Below are 22,658 nucleotides of genomic sequence, written 5' to 3'. Positions count from 1 at the left end.
TACTGGTATTATGGACAATCACTTTTCAATTCCCTACTGAACTATTTCTTTGAACCCACACCAGTGAGGAGATTAGACAACCAAAAATGGCTTTCACAAGAAGTGTAAGAGGATGATGAAACCATCAGAAGTAATACGGACATCAACTTGAGATTCTGTGCTTTTCTTTCCCACTCTAAATTATGAATTTCTTAATAAAAAATCAGAAAGTTTAGAGAAGCTTTAGCAAAATTCTTAAAATCTTGAAGTTCTGGAATTAACTTAGTATTTATAGTCACTTCCTAACATTTTTTTTCTCCTTCTGCTGGTTGTTGATATGCTATAACCTGATATTCAGATAAAAAAAAAAAAAGAAGAATGGGTTTCTCTTTTTTATTATGTTACAATAAAATTCTGGCTTCAAATCTGGGAGTGAGACAGTTATTCCCTTGCTAAAAAAAATCTGAATGAGAAAAAAAAAAGTAGGTCAACACTGGCGCTGAATCCTTTCTTATGTAAATAAGAGTGCCAAGATTTAATTCTATAAAATAATCTTCCATGATGACACGTGACCATTTTCTCAGAGAAATTATATGGTTGTTAAAAGGGCAAGAATATTTATTGACATGGTTTTATTTAACACATTTTGAATGTGGAGTATAAAAGTGTTGGTGGAATTAAAAAAATAAGATTCAACAGAAAAAATCATTTGCTGAAATGCTTATACACTTTCCTTTTCTTAGAAAGCTAATAAATATTCTGTGAGAAAACAATACTTCATCTCTCAACATTTATAATGTTAAGAATAATAATATTCCTTCTTACACAGAAGCATCAAAACAATTTTAAAAACCTATTTCAAACATACTCATATATTCACACATACTTGGTCCCTCTTAGTTAATCCCTCTTACTTAACACTTTTGTTTTTGGTTTAGATGCTTAGATTAAAAAATTATACCAGTTGATATCTGAATCTATTACAGTCTTTGTCTCCCAATTATCTATGAAATGAAAAATATCTTTAAAAATTAAACTACAGTACAATTTGGTTCTCTGGATTTTACTCTGACTTGTCAACTCTCAGTATGAACCAAAAAGTAATATTTGAATTCTGAAAAGAGTCATACAAGACCATATAGCTTATGGGTCCAAATAAGGCAGAATTTATACTTTGAAAAACGTGAAAGAAGTAAAACATACTTTTACTTCCTTTATGTAAATATATATATATGTAAATAACACATATAATGTAAATGCCAGGTTTAAAAATAATTGTGATGCACTCAAAATATTTAAAGATAGTGTAAAAATTATCCCATTTAAAGAATAAAACATACTATAGTAATTTATGACACAAAGAAAAGATCAAAAACTAGAAATTTTTTCATACAAAGTCTTTTTAAAAAACATCTTTCTCTAGGAAAACTCCTACACTGGTGGTGGGAATGTAAATTGTTGCAGCCACCATGGAGAACAGAATGGAGTTTTCTTAAAAAGCTAAAAATAGAGTTACCATATGATCCAGCAATCCCACTCCTGGGCATATATCCAGAAAAGATGAAAACTCTAATTTGAAAAGATATATGCACCCCAATTTTCAGAGCAGCTCTATTTACAATAGCCAAGCATGGAATGAACCTAAATGCCTGTCCACTGATGAATGGATAAAGAAGATGTGGTACACACACACACACAAACACACACACACACACACACACACACACACACACAGGAATATTAGTCAGCCATAAAAAGGAATGAATAATGCCATTTGCAGCAACATGGATGGACCTAAGGATTTTCATACTAAGTGAAATAAGTCAGACAGAGAAAGACAAATATCATATGATATCACCTATATGTGGAATCTAAAACAATGATACAACTGACCTTATTTACAAAACAGAAACAGACTCACAGACATAGAAAACAAATTTATGGTTACCAAGGGGGAGGGTTGGGGAGGGATAAATTAGGAGCTTGGGATTAACAGATACAAACTACTATATACAAAATAGATAAACAACAAGGTCCTACTGTACAGCACATAGAATTATATTCAATATCTTATAATAACCTATAATGGAAAAGAATCTGAAAAAGAATAGATATCCAAATTGCTTTGCTATATACCTGAAACTAACACAACATTGTAAATCAACTATACTTCAATAAAAAAATTTCTCCGTTTAATACATAATCTATCACTATACAGAGTGATGAGAATGATTATAAAATATAGAAGGCAAAAAAGATTCCTGGACAAAGCTTTTGTTACACTTCAATTAGCCATGTAAAGTGGGGGACGAAGAATAAGTAAATGTGTGGTGGGTGTGGTGAAGGCTGGGGAGAATGGATGTATTAGTTTTATGTGTCTTTTGAAATAGCTGTCTATTGTACATTCTGTATGTTCATTCACTTAAATATTAGTACGTTGAAGTCATATGGGACATTTAACATAGAAAAACTTAACATGGCTCACAAATATAGTATAAATTAACTTTTTTTGAGGGAGGGGTTTAATTACTGTATTAATTTAGTTTCATAATTTTATCAATTTGGAAAAAAGGAATAAACATTTCTAAAATTTGACCTTTTTTTCTTATATACTTGGAACAATTTGATTCATTATAATGAAACAGGCTTTAACTCTCAGTGGGCATACTCAAGCTAAAAAAAAGTATTAAAACTTTTTATTTTAGTTAAATTCAAACTTAGAGAAATGTTGCAAGAATAGGATGAGGAACTCTACAGAAACATCATACAGATTCCTCAACTGTTTACATTTTGCCCCATTTGCTTTGTCATCTAATTATCTATTTGTCTAATTATCTATTTATCTAATTTGTTCTTTTGAGAAGAAACTGGAGTACTGTGCCAATTTACCTCTAAAAACTTCAGTAAGCATTTCCTTGGAACGTGGACATTCTCTTCTATAACCACAATACAATTTTCAAAATCAAGAAATTTAATATATCTAATACACAGTCCATATTTAATTTTTGGTAACTGTTAAATAATGCTCTTTGTAGCATGTTATACATTTTCTCCTCCCCGCTCCCCTCGCTCCTCAAGCCAGGATCCAATCTATTATCAAACATTACATTTAGTGGTTAAAGTCTCTTTAGTTTGCTTTAAATGGAACTTTTACTTGGCTTTTCCTGATAGCAACATTTTTGAAGAATGCAGACCAGTTATTTTGTTAGAGGTCCCTTATTTTGAGTTTTTCTGATGTTTCCTCATGATTAGCCTTGTGTTACGTATTTTGGTGGGAATACTACAGAGACAATGCTGTGTCCTTTTTAAGTGCATCATAACAGGAAGCATACGAAATGTCAGTTTAATCCGATATTGGTGGTGTGAAATTTGATCAGTTTGTTAATGTGATGTCCACCAGTTTCTCTACTGTCATATTACTAACTTTCCTTTACAATTAAAGAGTATATACTTCGAAAGTATTTTATGTAAAACTTTACCCACTAATTTTAGCTTCCATTGATGGTTTTTCTTACTCCATTCTCTCTTGTGTTAGTTGTCATTCTAATCTAAGGAAGAGCGTTCTCTTCCCTCTCTTTTATTTATTTATTCATTTAATGGATGGGTTCTTATTTTATTCAGTGTATTATAATTCATTATTATCATTATTTATTTTGATGCTCAAACTGTCTCAGATTTGGCCAGTTAGGGTCTCTTCAGTCTATCTCCTACTCCATTTCATTGATCTTTCCCCAAGTATTTTCTGTAAGTAAATTTTCCTCAAAAGAACCCCATCTGATCTATGTACCACTCTACCTCCAAAGAAATAAAACCTTCTTTCTTTCTTTCTTTTTTTCAAAGCAGAAAGTTACTATTACGTCACATTAAAAAATGTTTTAGAAGAATATGCTATGACACATGACACTGATTACTAAATAAAGTGATGAAAACCAACACTGTTCCTATTTTGGAAAAACTGTTTCTTCTCTAGCTCTTATTTCTTTAGAGTTGTAACATGCAATTTGTAAAAGTAAACAATAATATATGCATGATTTTAGAGTGTTTTATGTAAAAACCATGAAGACTAATACTATATAACAACTTAAACATCTTTAACATTCTAAAATCATGCACATATTATTTTTAATTAATTAAAATGATCAAATTAAATGTGGAGTTGTTATAAGATAATACTGTGACCTAAGATATTTTTCAAATAATGCTGATCTCTCACAAGCATATGGTTGGAGATCTTTGCTTATAAATATAGTGTCCTCTTTTTTCCTTATAAGGAGAAAAATGTAAACAGATTAATTTAAAATCATTGACTACAATATTTCAAAATTACAAGGAGGTTTGGAATACATTTAGTTCTGTATTTCCCAAACTATGCTTGGAGGCTCACTTAAAATATGTGGTACAGACATAAGGTAATACAGAAACTTTTAATATTATATCCATCTTTTGGAAATTCACATTAACTATGAGTAAAGAAATTTGCTTTACCTTGTTTAATCCAGAATTTCCCAAATTTGAGCGCAGAACTTAGAAACTTTTAGAAGTTCATGCATAATATTGAGCTGGGAAATGGTAATCGCTTCATTTTTCAGAAGACAATGAGCTTTTATGATGTCTCATAGATAGCTGATGGCAGAATCAGCACAGAAAATACAAATCCCCTGGCTACTGGTAGTTCCATGCATCTTGCTGCAACAGATTGCTGCTTATTATTAACACAAGACCACTTCAGAACATTTTTAGCTGGAGTCCTCTTTACCAAGAATTACTAAGAGCACAATATAATTATTATGAAGCATGCCTTGATGCTCTTATTACTGTCTACTGATTGCTGCCCAAAATACAGGATCAGTGGTTGTGTGTTGTGGAGTCTAGCTTATGTAACCAAACACACTAATCATTAAAAATAAGTAGCTATGGTAATTTCCTATTTGTCTGACTGTGCAAATAATGTGAGCCCTTCTTGTATCAAAGACTGGATCTTGTAGAAGGTTGAAAGAGCTATATTAGGAAGTACTGGATAAATTCATTTATTCAGCATATACCCTACCATTTAAAAATGGCTTTGCAACAGCTTATTGAAACACAAGCAGGACAGTTAGTTTCCCAAACTGGTGTCCTGGAGAACACAGCTCCGAAGAATGGGATTTGATGCAATGCAGAATAGTGTTTCAGGCCAAGTAAGTTTGGGAAATGCTGGTTTTACAAATTTATTTTCTCTAGGAGTTGTACATGATAAGGGTATTGTGAATTTTCAAGAGAAAAAAATATGAAGAATGTGTGTGTGTGTGTGTGTGTGTATTTTAATTCCCCAAATTTACTTGACAACTGGTATTTCCTCCCCACCTTCATGATACAGCCTTTAGAAGACTGTTCTATGAAACACCAGTTTGTGAAATACTGATTTGGAAAAAAGAAAGAGCAAATTCATCCAGGAGCTGGAGACAAATCAGAGGTAGGTGTCTTGTTCGATTATAATGTTTCCTGTTCTGATATGCCTCCCATGCCCATTTCCCCAAAAAGTATTAATACGTTCTGCCCACACTTTCTGTTCAGAGTCCTGGCTCTGGGCCACTCTCTTGTATTCACTTATTGTTTATTTGTTTATTACATCTCATTCTGCTCAGCTTCTGCCTCACTTAGCTGCAGTCCTTACTTATTTCTGTGTCTCCTTGTACTTCAGACAGATCCTAGGCGCCGCGTTTCCAGCTTACAGTCTTAAGACTTTTGGTCATCTGCCCTGGTACTCTTTAGTTCTCCCTGGCTACATAAAGAAACCTATGAATTAGTTTGGTGAGCTAATCTTTCTATCATCAAGAGGACAAAGAAAACTATGAGTTGATCCTTAGCACATATGTGCTTTAATTTTCTTAGCTGAGAATTGTGACGTAATCTGTTATTTCTTCTATTTTACAATATTTTTGCTATGAGTAAAGAGAAAACAAATCAGATTCTTTCAGTACGTATATAACTCTCCACTTGAAAGTCAGTGATTTGTGCAGATGCTTTAACTCATTCAGTGCTTCCCTTTCTGGGTTTTATTTTTCACACAGAAGTATTAAAGGGTAAAATAGCTTTCCACACTAGGAGAATATGGCTTCCTGAATGTAAAAGCTGACTTTCTGGAAGAGATGTTCTGTATCAATCTGACAAATGATAAAATAAATTCTCCTGATGAACATAATTTTATAATGCAGATTCTAGATACTATTTTATTTTTAAATAATTTAACACAGTTCACCCAAAATTAGGAAATGGCCAAAGACAAATTACACTTTTTTAAGGGTGGATTTCAAAATTAGTAAGATTACTGTAATTCTAAACACAAGGTAAATAATGAGGGAAAATCCATAATGAGTCTTATCTAACTTGATCTAAAATTTAACAATGAACAATGATTATGTGTGCATTTTTAACTAGAATATAAAAGCATTATGTTTTACTATTTGAATATTTTTAAACTATATTTTAACATCAGCTTTAAAAATGATTGGGCAGACTTTCTGAGACCTTTTGAAATACCAGCAATATTAAACGGTGTACACCCTCTAATTCTAGCATGTGGAACCAGAATGTTTCTGAGGTTTCACAGTAAACATCAGCAATGCAGCACACCCTACTTCAATTTTCAGTATCTAGGTCACATGGACCACTTAAATACTGTGAATAGAAAAAAAATACAAGCAGGAAGATTTCTGTAGCACTACCAAGAAATCATAACATTGAAATTATGGAAAAAACAGCATAATATAGTTTTTAAAATAATTTCTATGTAAAATAGAAGATAGTGCCCTAAAAATGAACTTCTGTTCTATTATTTAAGCTGAATAAAACATTTGAGGAGTGTTATTTACTTAATAAAATGTCTTTTGTTTTTACTATTCCCTCAGGTATGTGTGTATGTGTGTGTGCGTGTACAATGAACAGTCTGGAACAGACAAGAAGATACTGAAAATTTCCACTTACAATTAAGGTAAATAGGTATGATAATCATGATATAGGAAATTACAATCTTTTTATTTATATAGGAAACACAAAGGGTTGACAATATATCTTAATTATAAACGATGCTCAGTGGTTTTGCAATTTCTTTTAGCCATAGTCACATAGCTGCAGATATTTGGAGCCTGGAATTGTATTTACTGTAATTTTTATTTTTAGTCTTGAAATCTACTGAATTTATTAGGTTATGGATTTAAAATTTCTCCTTTTCCCTCCCCCAAGTTATGTGAAAGACAGGAAGTAAACGAGAGACCCTAATAATCTATAATAAAACTCTGATACGTCTTATAATTTTTATATGTGTATATTTCTTTTTAAGGTGGATTAAAATGAAAATAACTTGTTTAAGTACATTTTTCTTAATCTATTCAATAACTCTAAAGGGAAATCACACATACCACAATGCAACAATTAAGACGGGAAATACTGAAAAACTACATTTAAGTGACTAGAATTTTGATAAAATTATTCTTTATATATGGAGATTAACAGACATGTTACTATATATAAAACAGACAAACAGAGGGGAGGTTATAGCTCAAGGGATAGAGCGCATGCTTAGCATGCAGGAGGCCCTTGGTCAATCCCCAGAATCTCCTGTAAAAAAAAAAAAAACCAAAACCTAATTATCTCTCCCCTCCACCAAAATAAAATAACACAATAATACAATAATAAATAAATAAATAAATAAGATGGACAAACAACAAGGACTTACTGTATAGCCCAGGGAATATATTCAATTTCTTGTAATAACATATACTTTGTACACTTTGCTGTACACCTGAAACTAATATTGTAAATCAACTACACTTCAATAAAATTTTTTTTAATTAAAAATATTTAAAAAAGAAATTATTCATATTATAAAAACTTGGTTATAATCAATGTATATTTCTTGAAAAGCACTAAAGCTTACAAGCATCTTTTAATTAAGCACAAAAAGGAGCTACTTAAGACTGCAAGGAAAAAGGAAAGTGTTACTTTTTACATGTAACATTCCATGAGTTGGCAGTAGTTTGGTTGGCACCAAAATTTTCATATAGATACAGATTAGGGAATTTGGATTAGCGGATTTACTCTAGTTATGGAGATATTCCAGAGGTGGTTTAAAAATGTGTTTATAGTATGAAGAAAGAAGGGGAAATAAACATTATATATTTTATCTAATTTAAACATCATTGCCACCTTATGAGATAGTATTTTGATCTTCACAGCTGTCAATTTACTGCAAATAAAGGATTATAAGCTTCTAGCAGTCAAAGGTTGGTTTAAGACTAATTTATTGCTATTCTATGCAAAATCACGTTTATGTTCCATGATAAGAGATAGGCTGGTATTCAGTGATAGGTGGAAAGCACTGCTAGAGTAGGTAGAGACTGGATGATTTCTGAAGGTAGTCATTTCTGTTCTGGCCTGGGGAATAATAAATAAGTATAATATATTAATATTTTATGTTTATATAATATGATTATGAACACATTTTGCTTTTAGTAGAAGTATTATTTCTAGATGACTGCATATCATTAACTACTGATCTATTTATGTCTAAGAATATGTTATTTATGTCATTGTTTTAATAAATACTGTTACTATCTTTATTGTGTCCTAGGTGCTATAAGCATCACATAATTACTTCCAGGAAAACCTAATCTGTTAGTTTATGGTGCTATACTTCAAACTTTAGATAGAGTGATCTTTGAAAAATGACATTTGATTTGGTCATTTTTCTGCTTACAAACATTCAATGACTTCTAGTTAAAGATGGGAGCAGACCATCATGGTTTTTGGGTTTTTTTTTCTTTTTGGAGGGGGGAGGTAATTAGGTTTACTTATTTATTTTTAGAGGAGGTGCTGGAGATTGAACCCAGGACCTCGTGTGTGCTAATGATGCGCTCTACTGCTTGTGCTATACCCTCCCCCTAGACCATCATGTTTTACTTCTTTTAGGACCTACTAAAATGACAGTATAGGAATAAAAAATAAACCACCACAATGGATGGGGGATAGACCATCAACAGATGAGAGATTTCAAAAAAAAATCAATGTGAGCAGGAAAATATAGAGAGAAAAATGCTGTGGTGGAGCACAGGAAGCCTCAGTATACAGTGCACACAAAGTGCCAAAAGCTAAGACGGGACCCATAGATCTGTAGAACCATAGAGTTTCAGTACATGGTAAGAGGGCAGCAGTGAGAGCAGGAGTGAGAGGTAGGGCTGCAAATGGGGGGAAATTTTAATGTTTGTACACAGAACAGTTAGCATCCACATCCGCTGAAGCAAGGCATTCCCCAAAGAAACAATCAAAGAGTTCCTCTTGAGAAAAATCAATCGTAGAGCAAAGAACAGTTTTGATAGCTAGCATTTAGGGACTCTCCACTGTAATGATTAGTTCCCTGGCCTAATTACCCTACACACCTGAAATCAGTAAAGCTGCCTTTGTATGCAAAGCTCCCAATCAGCTATTTTCTCGCTGTTAAATATGAAACTGTAACCAAGAATTGCCAGATAAGTAAAGAAAGCTTCCTGCATAAAAAGGAGAAATTTAAAAAAGCAAACAGAAAAAAGAAGCTGAACTGGAGGAAATGGGTAATTCAGGAAAAAATGGTAAACTTTAAAAAGAACCATAGCTAGTATCCTCAGGGATAGTGAGCAGACGGCATCAACAAAATAATACTAGCGTGAAAATAATACTAACGTGATGATAATAGCAATTATAATAGCAAATATATGTAATGCTTACTCTGTTCAAGATTTTGTTCGTAGAGTTTTATGTTTAATCCTCAGAACTCAGAGACAGGTATACTATTATCTCCATTTCAGATTACAACAGAGACAGAGAATTTACAATTGCTCAAGGTCACAGAGTTACAAAATGGGAGATGGGGATTCCAACTCAGTCTGGCTCCACGGTCTGTGCTCTTAATCACTACTCTCTTGTCTTAAAACAAACAAACAAACAAAAGATAAACAACCCCCCCAGAGAATATGAAAGACTCTTAGAAAGTGAAAACATAATTTTATATTTCAACCCTATAAATCTCTTATTTTGGTCTGGTTTTAGGAATTGAGAGCAATGCCTGGAAATAGATTTTTAAAAGAAACAGAAAATATCATTGTAAAGATGAGACATTAGATGTTCAGTTCATGGGATCCTTCAGGGAACAAAAGTTACAGAAGGAAAGAACAAGAAGGAAAAGAGAAAAAAAGGGAGGCCAGCACCAAAGAAATAATACAAGATGGTTTTCTAGGGATGAAACGCCTCAGATGAAAATGCTCACTGACTACAACATGAACAGAAAAAAGCCTACACCAAGACACACCCTTAGGAACTGAAAAAACCAAGAAAAACAAGAATGGACCCCAAAAATTGCCACAGGGAAAAAGCAGATGAGCTAAAAGGACTAACTCAGGCTGTTGATAATAAATTTTATTAGACTGTGGTGCATTGCCTTCCAAGTTCAGAGGGAAAATGATTTGTACCCTAGAATTCTAGACAAACTAGAATTCAGATGGCGAGCAGCTGGACAGGGAGCAACTGCTTATCCTCACCACACTCTTCAAATACGGTACCTTTTCTACAAGTTTTAATACAATCATTGTTCCGATTACTATAAAAAAGTTAGTGGTAGAAGTACAAAATGTCAGCTTTTGGACAGTGTCTCCTGTGGAGCAGGTAGTCAAAGCGTGGCACCTTTTAATCCTTTCCCTTCCTCTCCAACACTGATGTAAGCACCCCTCTTCTCCCCTTTCCCTCAGTCAGGCCCTGCCTCCACGCTTGCACCTTCTGATGTTACAACCTGGAGACGCTTCTAGTGAGAATAAAGAATATTTCATACACATGAAAGTTCAAAAAATTTATCACCCGTATATTCTTTCTTAGAAACTTGCTAAGGGATATTCTCCATTAAAGGAGGATGTACAGTGAAGGAAGAGAAAAAATGTGGGTTGAGGAGAGCAGGAAAGGGAAGCCGCAGGAGGACAGCCGTGCGACCGGAGGATGGAAGGCTCGAGAAGAGCAGGTCCCAGGGAAAAGAAGAGAACAAGAAAAAGATGCCCCAGAATGTTTCACACAATGGAGAGCTGGAAAGAACTGGGAATGTGATAAAGGAAAGAAACAATGCAGGAAAAACAAAAAACGCAATTAGAGATTTTTACGAAAACTGAAAAATTGCCTTAGTATGGACATAAAACCAAAAAAGACTACTTGGGATTACAACCAATCATTAATTCAGGTAAGTCTATACCTGGCATTGTTCTAACCACTGAGAATATAGTCATGAGAAGGAAAATAATAAACCAAAAAATCAAATACATTAGTTAAAGTAGATAATCCTTATCATCTTGAAGCTATAGTCAAGAATGGGGAGACTAACAATAATTTTAAAAATTAGGTGAAATAAAATATACAGTTTATATTAACAGTAAGTGCTATGGAGAAAAATATAACAGAAAGTAAAGCAAGAATCTCAGGTAGGGGAGTTGCTATTTCCAATCAGACGGATAGGAACAGGCCTACTGAGCAGCTGCCACCTGGGTCAAGGACGTTAAGGGAAGATCAAGCCATGCGGTCCTGTGGGCGAAAAGATGTTCCCCAGTGGAGGGAGCAGCAAATGCAAAGGCACTTCTCACACAATAACATACATACTTAATTGTTATTATAAAATATATGTAAATAGCATCAATTTTAGAAATACAAAAATGAAAGAACTGAGGGCCAAACCATGGAGAACGTGGGCGCACTTATCCTCATCTGATAGAAGGGGACAATCCCAAAGCAGAATGAACAGTTAATGAGACAAGAAATAAAGGCATTCGTTTGTAATCTGAAGTTACAACAGAGAAATCAAAAACAGAGATAAAACCAAATGAAGAATGATAGGGAAAAGGTGGAGGTGGGGTAGGAAGAGAGTGAAATTATAATGCTTCCTTTATCTGTGTGCGTGTGTGTAACTATATGATGCGTAAGAGTGATACATTAAAAAATCTGAGGTGGAAGCAAATTACTTAAACCTGGATAAATGAAGATAAATATTAGAAGGAAAAGAGGAAAGAGAAGTGAGGCTTCAGAGGGAAAAGCTGAACCAAAGAACTATTGATTTTAATCATGTACATATATTAATTTGATTTAAGCATACACATTCGCACACACACATAACCCCTTGGAAGTTTTCTGTAGCTCTGAGGATAAATGTAAAACTTCTAAACACGGCCTACACGACCCTGCCTGCCTCACTTTGTGCCTCCCTCCCCTGCACTCTCTGCTGTAGTCACACTGGCCTCCTTTCAGTTTCCTGAGCAAGCAAGCCCCTACGCTGTTCCTTCCACCTGACGTGCCTCCTGCCCAGTATTCACCTCCAGGCTGACTTATCCATTAGGCACAGTGGCCACAAGTGCCTAGGGCCCACAATACTTTTAGGAGTCCACAAAAAATGTTTTACTTTCTTTTAAAATAAGAAAAGAAAACCTTTTAGGTCAAAGAAAATGTTTTACTATATAATATTAACATATTTGTCTTCATTGCCAGTAAAGTTGCAAAATTTGATTTTTAATATTTTCATGGAGGAAGCAACATATGAAGGCAGAAGTGTCTAGGGTCCATAAAAGTCATAATGTGACCCCCTGCCCATCTCACCCCTCCATTTCCACTTGACCTTGTGAATCCTACTCATCCCTCAGATCTCAGCCCCCAAAACTGAGACCTTTTGCCTGATTTTCCCAGACTACGTGAGGTCCCTATATATGTTCTCCCATTACTTCGTAAAATGAAAATGAAATAAATTGTGTAATTTGGTGTTTAATGGAATCAGGAACTGTGCCTACCTCATTTACAGACTGTACTCTCAGCACAAAGCCTTATACTGTATGCAGTGATGAGAGACCCTGAAAGACTGAGAATTTTCTACTGTGGCTCTTTCAAGCCCTGGTTCAGTTTTCTGCTCCTGAATCTATTACTTACGATTTAATCTCTTATTGACTCAGTTTCCTCATTTAAAAATGAGGATAATAATGCAGTTTTGAGTTAGAATGTTAGAATAGTGCCTGGCATACAGTAAACCTGATGTAAAGCCTAGTTATTCTTCCTCATGTTTGTAGCTGATTATAAGAACATTACTCTTTAGTACTATCATCATCACCATCATCATCATCATAATCATTATTCCCTAAACTGAGTGAGTAAGTAAATGTTTTGGTTTGTTAATTTCCTACCTCTTACTGTCTATTATGTAAATACGTTTTAAAAGCAGGGGAGGATCATTTTAACAATGTAAGTCTCAAAGCTTTTAGGGAAGAGTTAGAGCAAAGAGATATAAGGATGGGAGGAAACTGATGTTTTGGTAACTGACAATACATAATTATCCATGAATTCAAGACTTTGGGAATTTCAAAACATCCACACTAACCAGTCCATAATTTTACATAAGATCAGGTTAGAAGAATGTTTTTAGCAAAAAATAGTAAATCAGAATTATCTCAAACATAAATTTCCATGAAAATCTAATAAAAATGAGAGATAGAATTTATTATCTTAAAAAAAAAACTTACCTATTTCCCCTGAATAGATGCTCTATACAGTGGAACACAATTTTCAGTAGTGATACTACTTTCTTGGGGTTACAATTTTTATGCATAATTCCTTCTGCAGGTAAATAAAAATACATACCCCAAAGCAGTAAAAATAAAGCAACAGAAAGTGAAAAGCCTACCAAAGGGTTTTCATTTTGGTAAACATTTATCTTAACATTTTAAGCTTCAGACTCCTAAGATAACCCTTGGGATAAAGTGACAGACTCAGGTTTGATTCCCTCTGGTATTTCAAATAGTCTCCATAAACTAAGGACCATTTTTTGAGAATAAATGACTGGCTAGGAGTATTAACATCCTGAGGCTTTGCCTGGGGCCTATAATCTCACCTAATTATTACTCACAGTCACTCAGAAAAGCCTCAAGCTAAAATTGTGGTTGCTATTTAGAACTAAACTTGCAAATTCGCTTTTAAAAATCCTTTTTTTCTTTCATGATTTCATTTTCTGTTTAATTCATGTGCACCTTTAGACATGAACTGCAGCAAGCATTAAAACCCAGAGTAACAGTCAATCTGTTTTGAGTGTTGCTTTCTTTACTAATTTATAAGAAAGATAAGCCATCTTTTATTTAAAAAACCAAAATAATTTTTATAAATGCGAAAATGAGTTGAGGGATGCAATATTCTCTGAAAATTAGGAATAATCTAGAGTCAAATTATGCCATAAATTTCTTTATTTAGACCTTCTACTTTTTTTTTTTTTTTTTTACTTAGGGTGTAACAATATTATTTCTTGTCATCTATCTTGCTAAAACTTTCATTCCTGCTTTATCTCTAGGATTGTCTGTTGCAATTCTCTCTGTTCTTCCAATAATTCTATCAGCTTTAGTTGATAGAGAAATACAATTTCCTACTGATTTTAACACGTAGAAGTCTCTTTTCTTAATTACAGCAATGAAGAGTGAGGGCTGTGTGTCTCAGACTGCCTGGGTGAGAGTCAGATCCCTTACCTCCATAAAAAGGGATAATAATAATTCTCACCTCAAAGCACATTGTACAGAGTAAATGAAACAAATGAGTCAAAGTATTTAGTTGATTGTCTGCTACATAGTAAGTACTCAATAATTGTGATTTTTGTTAATGATAACTTTTTAGAGCCTTTTATTTACTTCTTAAATGTCTTCTGAGAAAACTGGAAAAAATGTGTGTGACTTCAGACAAATGAGTTAAACTCTCTGTTCTTTTGTTTTCTCATTCATAAAACAAAATAATCTGGCAATATTTACCCAAAGAATTCTCTTAACTATAAAAATTTACATGATTTTACTTAGCTATGACAAAAGTTCAGACTTATTTTCCTTCTCTGTTTTTAATATGTATTGACAATCCTATTTCCAGTTGAGACTAACTCTGTTTTTGCATTCTTCTTCTTTGAATAACAACCATATTTGAGGATATTGTATACTCTTTCTGGTACTAGTAATCATGGGATATTTTCTTAATTTTCTATGATGAACTTTTACATTCACTATCAAACTGCACAGAAAGCCCTAAATGTTGCTTTCTTCTGAATTGATACTTCAAAAACAAATCAGATACTAATCACATATAACATATGAAATTCTATCTAATCCGAGGATTAAAAAAATACCATTATGTTTCTGGAGAGGCATATGTAAAGTTTTACTCAAAATACTTGAAAAGTCTCTATTAAAAAAAGCAACATAATTCACAATTTAGGATAGTACCTCTGAAGACAGAAAAATGAAATTTCTATCATGCTGTAAAAAGAGTTATAGAGTCTACTAAGGTATGACTTTAATAAAAAGAGGAAACTGAGGCTTTTTATTAAGATATAACTTTGGTAACAAAAATGTTTGGGTCGTACAGATATGTATATTTAATCCATGAGAGATGAGCAACACAAGTATTTAGCATAATTAAATTCTTACAGAGCCTATTTTAAAATCCTAATTTATAATCTGAATTAATGCTGATGTTTGGTGTATCATTATAAGCATGTTGTAGTGAAAGCAAGACAAACCATGGCAGATATGAAATATAGGTTAGTTAAAAATACCTTTAAAGTCAATTGCATACTGAAATATTTAATGATTTAATGGCTGAATTTGCTTCAAAATAACATAGGAGGTATAAATGAAGAAAGTTTAGCTTTGGGTCCTTAATTATTGAAGCCAGACTGAAGTATGTGGGGGTTCATTATACTATTCTACCAAATATTCTATTTTTGAAACTGTCTGTAGTAAACAGTTCAAAAAAAAAAGCAATGTACAGACATCAAAACCAGAAGTCGTGAGGAAGATGACCAATTTAAACTCATAAAAGTGCTAACCTTATATGGCAAAAAGAAAGCACATACTGTTTTGATTACTGTAGCTCTATAGTATTGTCTGAAGTCTGGGAAAGTTATTCCTCCAGCCTCTTTCTTTTTCTTCAGTAATGCTTTGGCAATTCTAGGTCTTTTGTGGTTCCATATAAATTTTATTATGATTTGTTCTAGTTCTGTGAAATACGTCCTCGGTAATTTGATAGGGGTTGCATTAAATCTGTAGATTGCCTTGAGCAGTATGACCATTTTAACAATATTGATTCTTCCAATCCAGGAGCATGGGATATCTTTCCATTTTTTAAAGTCTTCTTTAATTTCCTTAATCAGTGTTTTACAGTACTCCATGTATAAGTCTTTCACCTCCTTGGTTAGATTTATTCCTAGGTATTTTATTATTTTGGATGTCATTTTAAAGAGGATTGTTTCTTTACTTTTGTTTCCTGTTGATTTATCGTCAGCGTAAAGAAATGCAACTGACTTTTGTACGTCAATCTTGTAACCTCTACCTTGCTGAATTCTTCGATTAGTTCTAGTAGTTTTTGTGTGGACCTTTTAGGGTTTTGTATATATAGTATCATGTCATCTGCATATAGTGACAATTTTACCTCTTCTTTTCCAATATGGATCCCTTTTATTTCTCTCTCTTGCCTGATTGCTGTGGCTAGGACTTCCAAGACTATGTTGAATAGGAGTGGTGATAGTGGGCAGCCTTGTCTTGTCCCAGATTTTAGTGGGAAGCTTTTGAGTTTTTCACCGTTGAGTACTATGCTGGCTGTAGGTCTGTCATATATATATATATAGCTTTTATGATGTTGAGATATGTTCCCTCTATACCCACTTTGGTGACAGTTTTTATTATAAATGGGTGTTGAATTTTATCAAATGCTTTTTCTTCATCTATTGAGATGATCATGTGGTTTTTGTCCTTTCTCTTACTGATGTGATGTATTACATTGCTTGATTTGTGTATGTTGAACCACTCCTGTGTCCCTGGGATGAACCCCACTTGATCATGATCTTTTTTATGTGCTGTTGGATTCTGTTTGCTAAGGATTTTTGCATCTATGTTCATCAGTGATATTGGTCTGTAATTCTCTTTTTTGGTAGTGTCTTTGCCTGGTTTTGGTATCAGGGTGAAGGTGGCTTCATAGAATGAGTTCGGGAGTATTCCCTCCTTTTCAGTCTTCTGGAAGAGTTTGAGAAAGACTGGTATGAGTTCTTCTTTGTATGTTTGGTAAAAGAAAGGCTGGAGGAATAACTCTCCCAGACTTCAGACAATACTATAGGGCTACAGTAATCAAAACAGTATGGTACTGGCACAAAAACAGACATATGGACCAATGGAACAGAACAGAGAGCCCAGAAATGAACCCGCAAACTTTTGGTCAACTAATCTTCGACAAAATAGGCAAGAATATACAATGGAATAAAGACAGTCTCTTCAGCTAATGTTGGGAAAACTGGACAGCAGCATGTAAATCAATGAAGCTAGAACGCTCCCTTACACCATACACAAAAATAAACTAAAAATGGATCAAAGACTTAAACAAAAGGCAAGATACAATAAACCTCCTAGAAGAAAATATAGGCAAAACATTATCTCACATACATCTCAAAATGTTCTCCTAGGGCAGTCTACCCAAGCAATAGAAATAAAAGCAAGAATAAACAAATGGGACCCAATTAAACCTACAAGCTTCTGTACAGCAAAGGAAACCATAAGCAAAACAAAATGACAACCTAAGGAAAGGGAGAAAATTTTTGCAAAAGATGAAACTGACAAAGGCTTGATCTCCAGAATATATAAGCAGCTCATATGACTTAATAAGAAAAAAACAAACAACTCAATCCAAAGATGGGCAGAAGACCTAAACAAGCAATTCTCCAAGGAAGAAATACAAATGATCAACAGGCACATGAAAAAATGCTCAATATCACTAATTATCAGAGAAATGCAAATCAAAACTACAATGAGGTATCACCTCACACCAGTCAGAATGGCCATCATTCAAAAATCCACAAATGACAAATGCCGGAGAGGCTGTGGAGAAAGGGGAACCCTCCTACACTGCTGGTGGGAATGCAGTTTGGTGCAGCCACTATGGAAAACAGTATGGAGATTCCTCAAAAGACTAGGAATAGACTTACCGTATGACCCAGGAATCCCGCTCCTGGGCTTATATCCAGAAGGAACCCTACCTCAGGATGACACCTGCACCCGAATGTTCATAGCAGCACTATTTACAATAGCCAAGACATGGAAACAGCCTAAATGTCCATCAATGGATGACTGGATAAAGAAGATGTAGTATATTTATACAATGGAATACTATTCAGCCATAAAAACCGACAACATAACGCCATTTGCAGCAACATGGATGCTCCTGGAGAATGTCATTCTAAGTGAAGCAAGCCAGAAAGAGAAAGAAAAATACCATATGAGATTGCTCATATGCGGAATCTAAAAAAAAAAGAACGTAAATACAAAACAAAAACAGACTCAGACGTAGAATACAAACTTGTGGTTGCCAAGGGGGTGGGGAGTGGGAAGGGACAGACTGGGAGTTGGAAATTTGTAGATACTGACAGGCATATGTAGAATAGATAAACAAGATTATACTATATAGTACAGGGAAATATATACAAGATCTTGTGGTAGCTCACAGCAAAAAAAAAAAAAAATGCGACAATGAATATATGTACGTTCATGTATAATTGAATAATTCTGCTCTACACTAGAAATTGACACAACATTGTAAAATGACTATAACTCAATAAAAAATGTCAAAAAAAGAAGTTGAAACTATGTAAAAACTGCAGAAAGTACACCAAAGTATTATTGATACTTTTCTGTATTTTTAGTTTTCCACAGGGAGTATGTGCTTCTTCTATAGTGGCTGCCATAACAGTTTCAATAAATGTCTACTAAGTATTTTTTGAATGGAAAAAAAAAAAAAGAAAGCACATAAAAGAAAAACAAAACATTATAACAAAATGTGAAAAAATGGGAAAGTGTATTTGTAACACATGTGACTTACTGTTAATATTTTTAATATGATTCTTGATTCTTCTCAATCAAAAAAAAATTAAAGACCTCGGGAAAAAATTTTAATGGGTCATAAATGAGATAGTCATAAAATAAATATAAAGGACAAATAAAAATATAAAAAGATATGTCTCACTAGTAACCAAATAAAATGAAAATTAAAATGCCATACACTTTGATCATTTCAGATTTACTTAAAAACAAAAACAGTTAATATCAGATGACAAAACTATTAAGAAAGCGGCACTATCATATGCTGTTCGTGGGAACGCAAATTGGTAGAGCCTTTCAATATATTTACCCTTTTATCCACCAATTCCATTTTTAAGAATATACCATAAGCTAGCATTTTCCAAAGTGCTCAGTGGGATGTTGACAAATGCTATTCTGTGAGTGTATGTGTAAGTCTAAATTTAATTTCAAATGTAAATTTATACAATTTTTTTTTAATTTCCTTTTTCAAATTTTTGCTTTGTTTTTTTAAAAAATAGACTTTTAAAAATATGTTTTAGGTTCATAGCAAGTGAGCAGAAAGTACAGAGATTTCACCTCTCCTCCCTTCACACGTGCACAACTTCTCCAAGTATCAATATTCTGTAGACAGATGTCAGTTTAAGGAAGGATTCTCTAGTCAAATAAGGTTGACTTCTAAGACTTAGTATATTACTATACACTGGTATTCTCCAAGATGCTGAATAATAGACAGTGTTTCCTCATGTTATAGGAACTCTTTTATCAGAGAACATGCTTAGTAACTAAAGTTTTGCAACGGTTACTTTTGGAAACTATCCTAAAAAAATCATTAGCCATGAGTACAAAGATGTACAAGGATGTTCACTGAAGTCATATTAACTGGAGGAGAAAATTGGAAAGGCCCCAAACACTCAGTAATTGAAAAGTGGTTATATAACTTACATTATATTCTTAAACTGGAATATTATACAACCATTAACAGTGGTAATGTGAATGTTATTTACTGACATGAAAAATGCTGTAATAAATAGAAGCATTCTAGCCAAAGAGCATTTATATTCCATTATTTCTAGTCATAACAATAATATTTATAGATATATATATTATGTACCATATACATATATATCAATAAATTCAGAAAAACATACAACAGAATATAAAGAGTACTTATCTCAAGGTGGTAGGATTACTATACTTTTCCATATTGTCTTTCTTTTTGTTCACAATGAACACATATTAATTTCACTATAGAAATATTTTTTTAGATGTAATTTGTTTATGTGTCTTAACTATTTGGAGATGTCTTGTATTTTATTCTATAGATATCAGATGCTTTTTATATTTAATAAAAATTATGTCCATAGACAAGAAAACTATAAATACATGAAGAATTCATGGAGAGAAAAAAATTCCTACCTTTTGGAGAGAAACTGATGAAAACATAACATGTGCTGTGAGACCCAGCAGTGTGATGGAGGCAGTAAATCTCTAGAATGCTCTGTGCCTTTATGAATCCCTATAAAGGAGTACCTCTTCTCTCTGTAGCAGAAACAACACAGACACATTTATTTAAAGAAGTAACAGAATGAAAATTATCCTTAAGTATACATTGGAGCTATACAGGCTGCATTTTCAAGTGAGGTCTCACAGATAGACAGTTGGAAAAATTACCACTTATTTGTTGTATGACCATGGGAAAATTATTTATCCTCTCTGTGCCTCAGTTTTCTCATCTGTAAATGGGGATAATAATAGTACCCAAGTAGAAGGGTTGTTATAAAGATGAATAGTCATAAAGTACTTACAGCAGTGCCAGACACAACAACAATAGTATATGCTAGGTATGTGGTTTTAAAAAATAAATACCTGGCTGGGGTTGATTACATTAAGAGACTCTCCACAGAACATTTTACTGTCAGTGACATTTTACTTCTGTTAACATCTCAAGTAATTCTCACTTTGGTGCTGTGAGTGGATATTATTACCATCTGGCCCTCAGCTTTGCAAATCAGTAACTTGAGTCTATCAGCTCCCTAAACTGTTACAAACAAACTCACAAGAAACCGATCATTTCAAAAGGGGAACTTTTTTGTTGATAGCCAATGGATTGGATAAAATACTATTTACTGATACCTGGTCTATTTAAGTACCAACTACTTAGCAATTGACTGATTAGTATAAAATTAAAGTAGGAAAATTAAAAACTCAAATTAGACCTTCCATCAAGTCACAGTAGTGTGCTTTTCTACTGTTAAACTAATTTCCTTTTACACTTGATATGATACCTTGAGAAGGGACAGCATCAAGAATGGAGTATTCTTGCCTAGACTATTTAATCCAAATCCAACAATAAAAAATTTCAGAAAAACCTAAATTAAGGGGCATTTTGCAAACAATTGGCCCAGACTTTTAAAACATGTCAATGACATGACAAAAAAAAAAAAAAAAAAGAAAGAAAAAGGCTGGGAACTTTGTTTTTTTAGATTAAAGGAGATGAAATGAATATGACAACTGAATACAATGCGTGATCCTTGATTGGATCTTAGATCAGGGAAAAAGACAGAATTACTGAACAGTTGGGAAAATTAAAATCTAAAGTTCTAAAATCTCTATTAATACACTGAAAATTAACTTTGGTGGACTATTTCTACAGATAAAATTATTCATCCATGCGTTTATATTCACCATAATTTATTAAATATCTATTCAATGTGATAGGCCTACAGATAAAAAAAATTCTTGCAAGTAACAGACCCTAAAATATCATCTTGGCTTGGCCTTAAAGGGGTCAGGTGAAATGTAGTGAGGACCCCTCTATCTCAGTCTGGCAAGTTAGCAAAATAACTAAACCATCATTTTATATATTTGGGACTTAGGCTATCTTCCTACTTAAGTGTTTTCTATTCTAACGAAGGGGAAAAATTCAGAATGCTAGAGCATGTTGCTGCTTCATGCAGCCTTCAATAAAGTTCTGCAAGAAAGTGCAGCACATTAGGGAGCAGAGAAGGTGAAGAAGAGACAGCTTTTACAAAAGAGCTACTTTTTATTTGTGGCTGAGAATCAGATGATCTGGAGCTTGGCAGGATCGAAGAAGCCAAGTTATAAATGTTTTATAATTATCTTTTATTTATTGTTGAATAGGTTATTTGCATGATATAGAATTTGAAAGATATAAAAAGGCAGTGAAAAATTCTCTTCCAGTCTTGTCCCCAGTACATCTATTTTCCCTCCCCAGAGGCAAACCCTGCTACCAGATTCGTGTATTCTTCCAGAAATGTTTAAGGCATTGCCACATCTACACATGTATTTACAGAAATGGAGTAGGTTATATACTCTGTTCTGTATCTTGTTTTCTTTATGTAATATGTTTTGTCAGTTGATCATTTCAGTACATATAGAGATGTATTATTATGTATTAATATCATAAAGCTTATACTGTAAAAACAATAAAGTAGACAAGAATGCAAGACGATGTAACAGATGTTTTCCCATGCAAAGGAAATAAAATACTTGCTGCCAGGCAGGAAAGAGCATTGAGGTATCTGAGTGTAGAGTACTGAAGATGACTGAGAAAGGTACCCGGGAGGATTTGTCTGTGTATTGGGGGAGAACATCTGAAAAGTTACTGAAGCCTCTGCCATGAGAGGGGTGCAAAAGTGGCTTAGACTGAACTTGGAGACATAAAAGAGACTAGGGTTTAAAGAAACAGGGTAAAGAGTACATGGTCCTTACAATTGGAGACCACAGCAAGGACTATGGCAGTAGATTCAGTGTATGAAGTCCAGAGGC

At 33.6% G+C, this 22,658-nt stretch overlaps 1 protein-coding gene across 9 annotated transcripts in view; it reads right to left on the bottom strand.

The window, feature by feature from the left end:
* The window catches only part of MBD5 (methyl-CpG binding domain protein 5), a 329,751-nt gene that overhangs the window by 98,980 nt on the left and 208,113 nt on the right, over positions 1 to 22,658 (bottom strand). For 8 of the 9 annotated variants that reach the window (XR_010380573.1, XM_064484760.1, XM_064484759.1 and 5 more), the window contains one exon: positions 20,286 to 20,408. The exons of the other annotated variant lie outside the window; for it this stretch is intronic. The gene's annotated coding sequence lies outside the window, so the exon portion shown is untranslated. The remainder of the gene's footprint in view (positions 1 to 20,285; positions 20,409 to 22,658) is intronic. 9 annotated transcript variants of the gene reach the window in all.

This window comes from Camelus dromedarius, chromosome 4 (genome assembly GCF_036321535.1).
Source record: "Camelus dromedarius isolate mCamDro1 chromosome 4, mCamDro1.pat, whole genome shotgun sequence".
Lineage (NCBI taxonomy): Eukaryota > Metazoa > Chordata > Mammalia > Artiodactyla > Camelidae > Camelus > Camelus dromedarius.
This window is presented reverse-complemented; position numbering and strand designations above follow the sequence as displayed.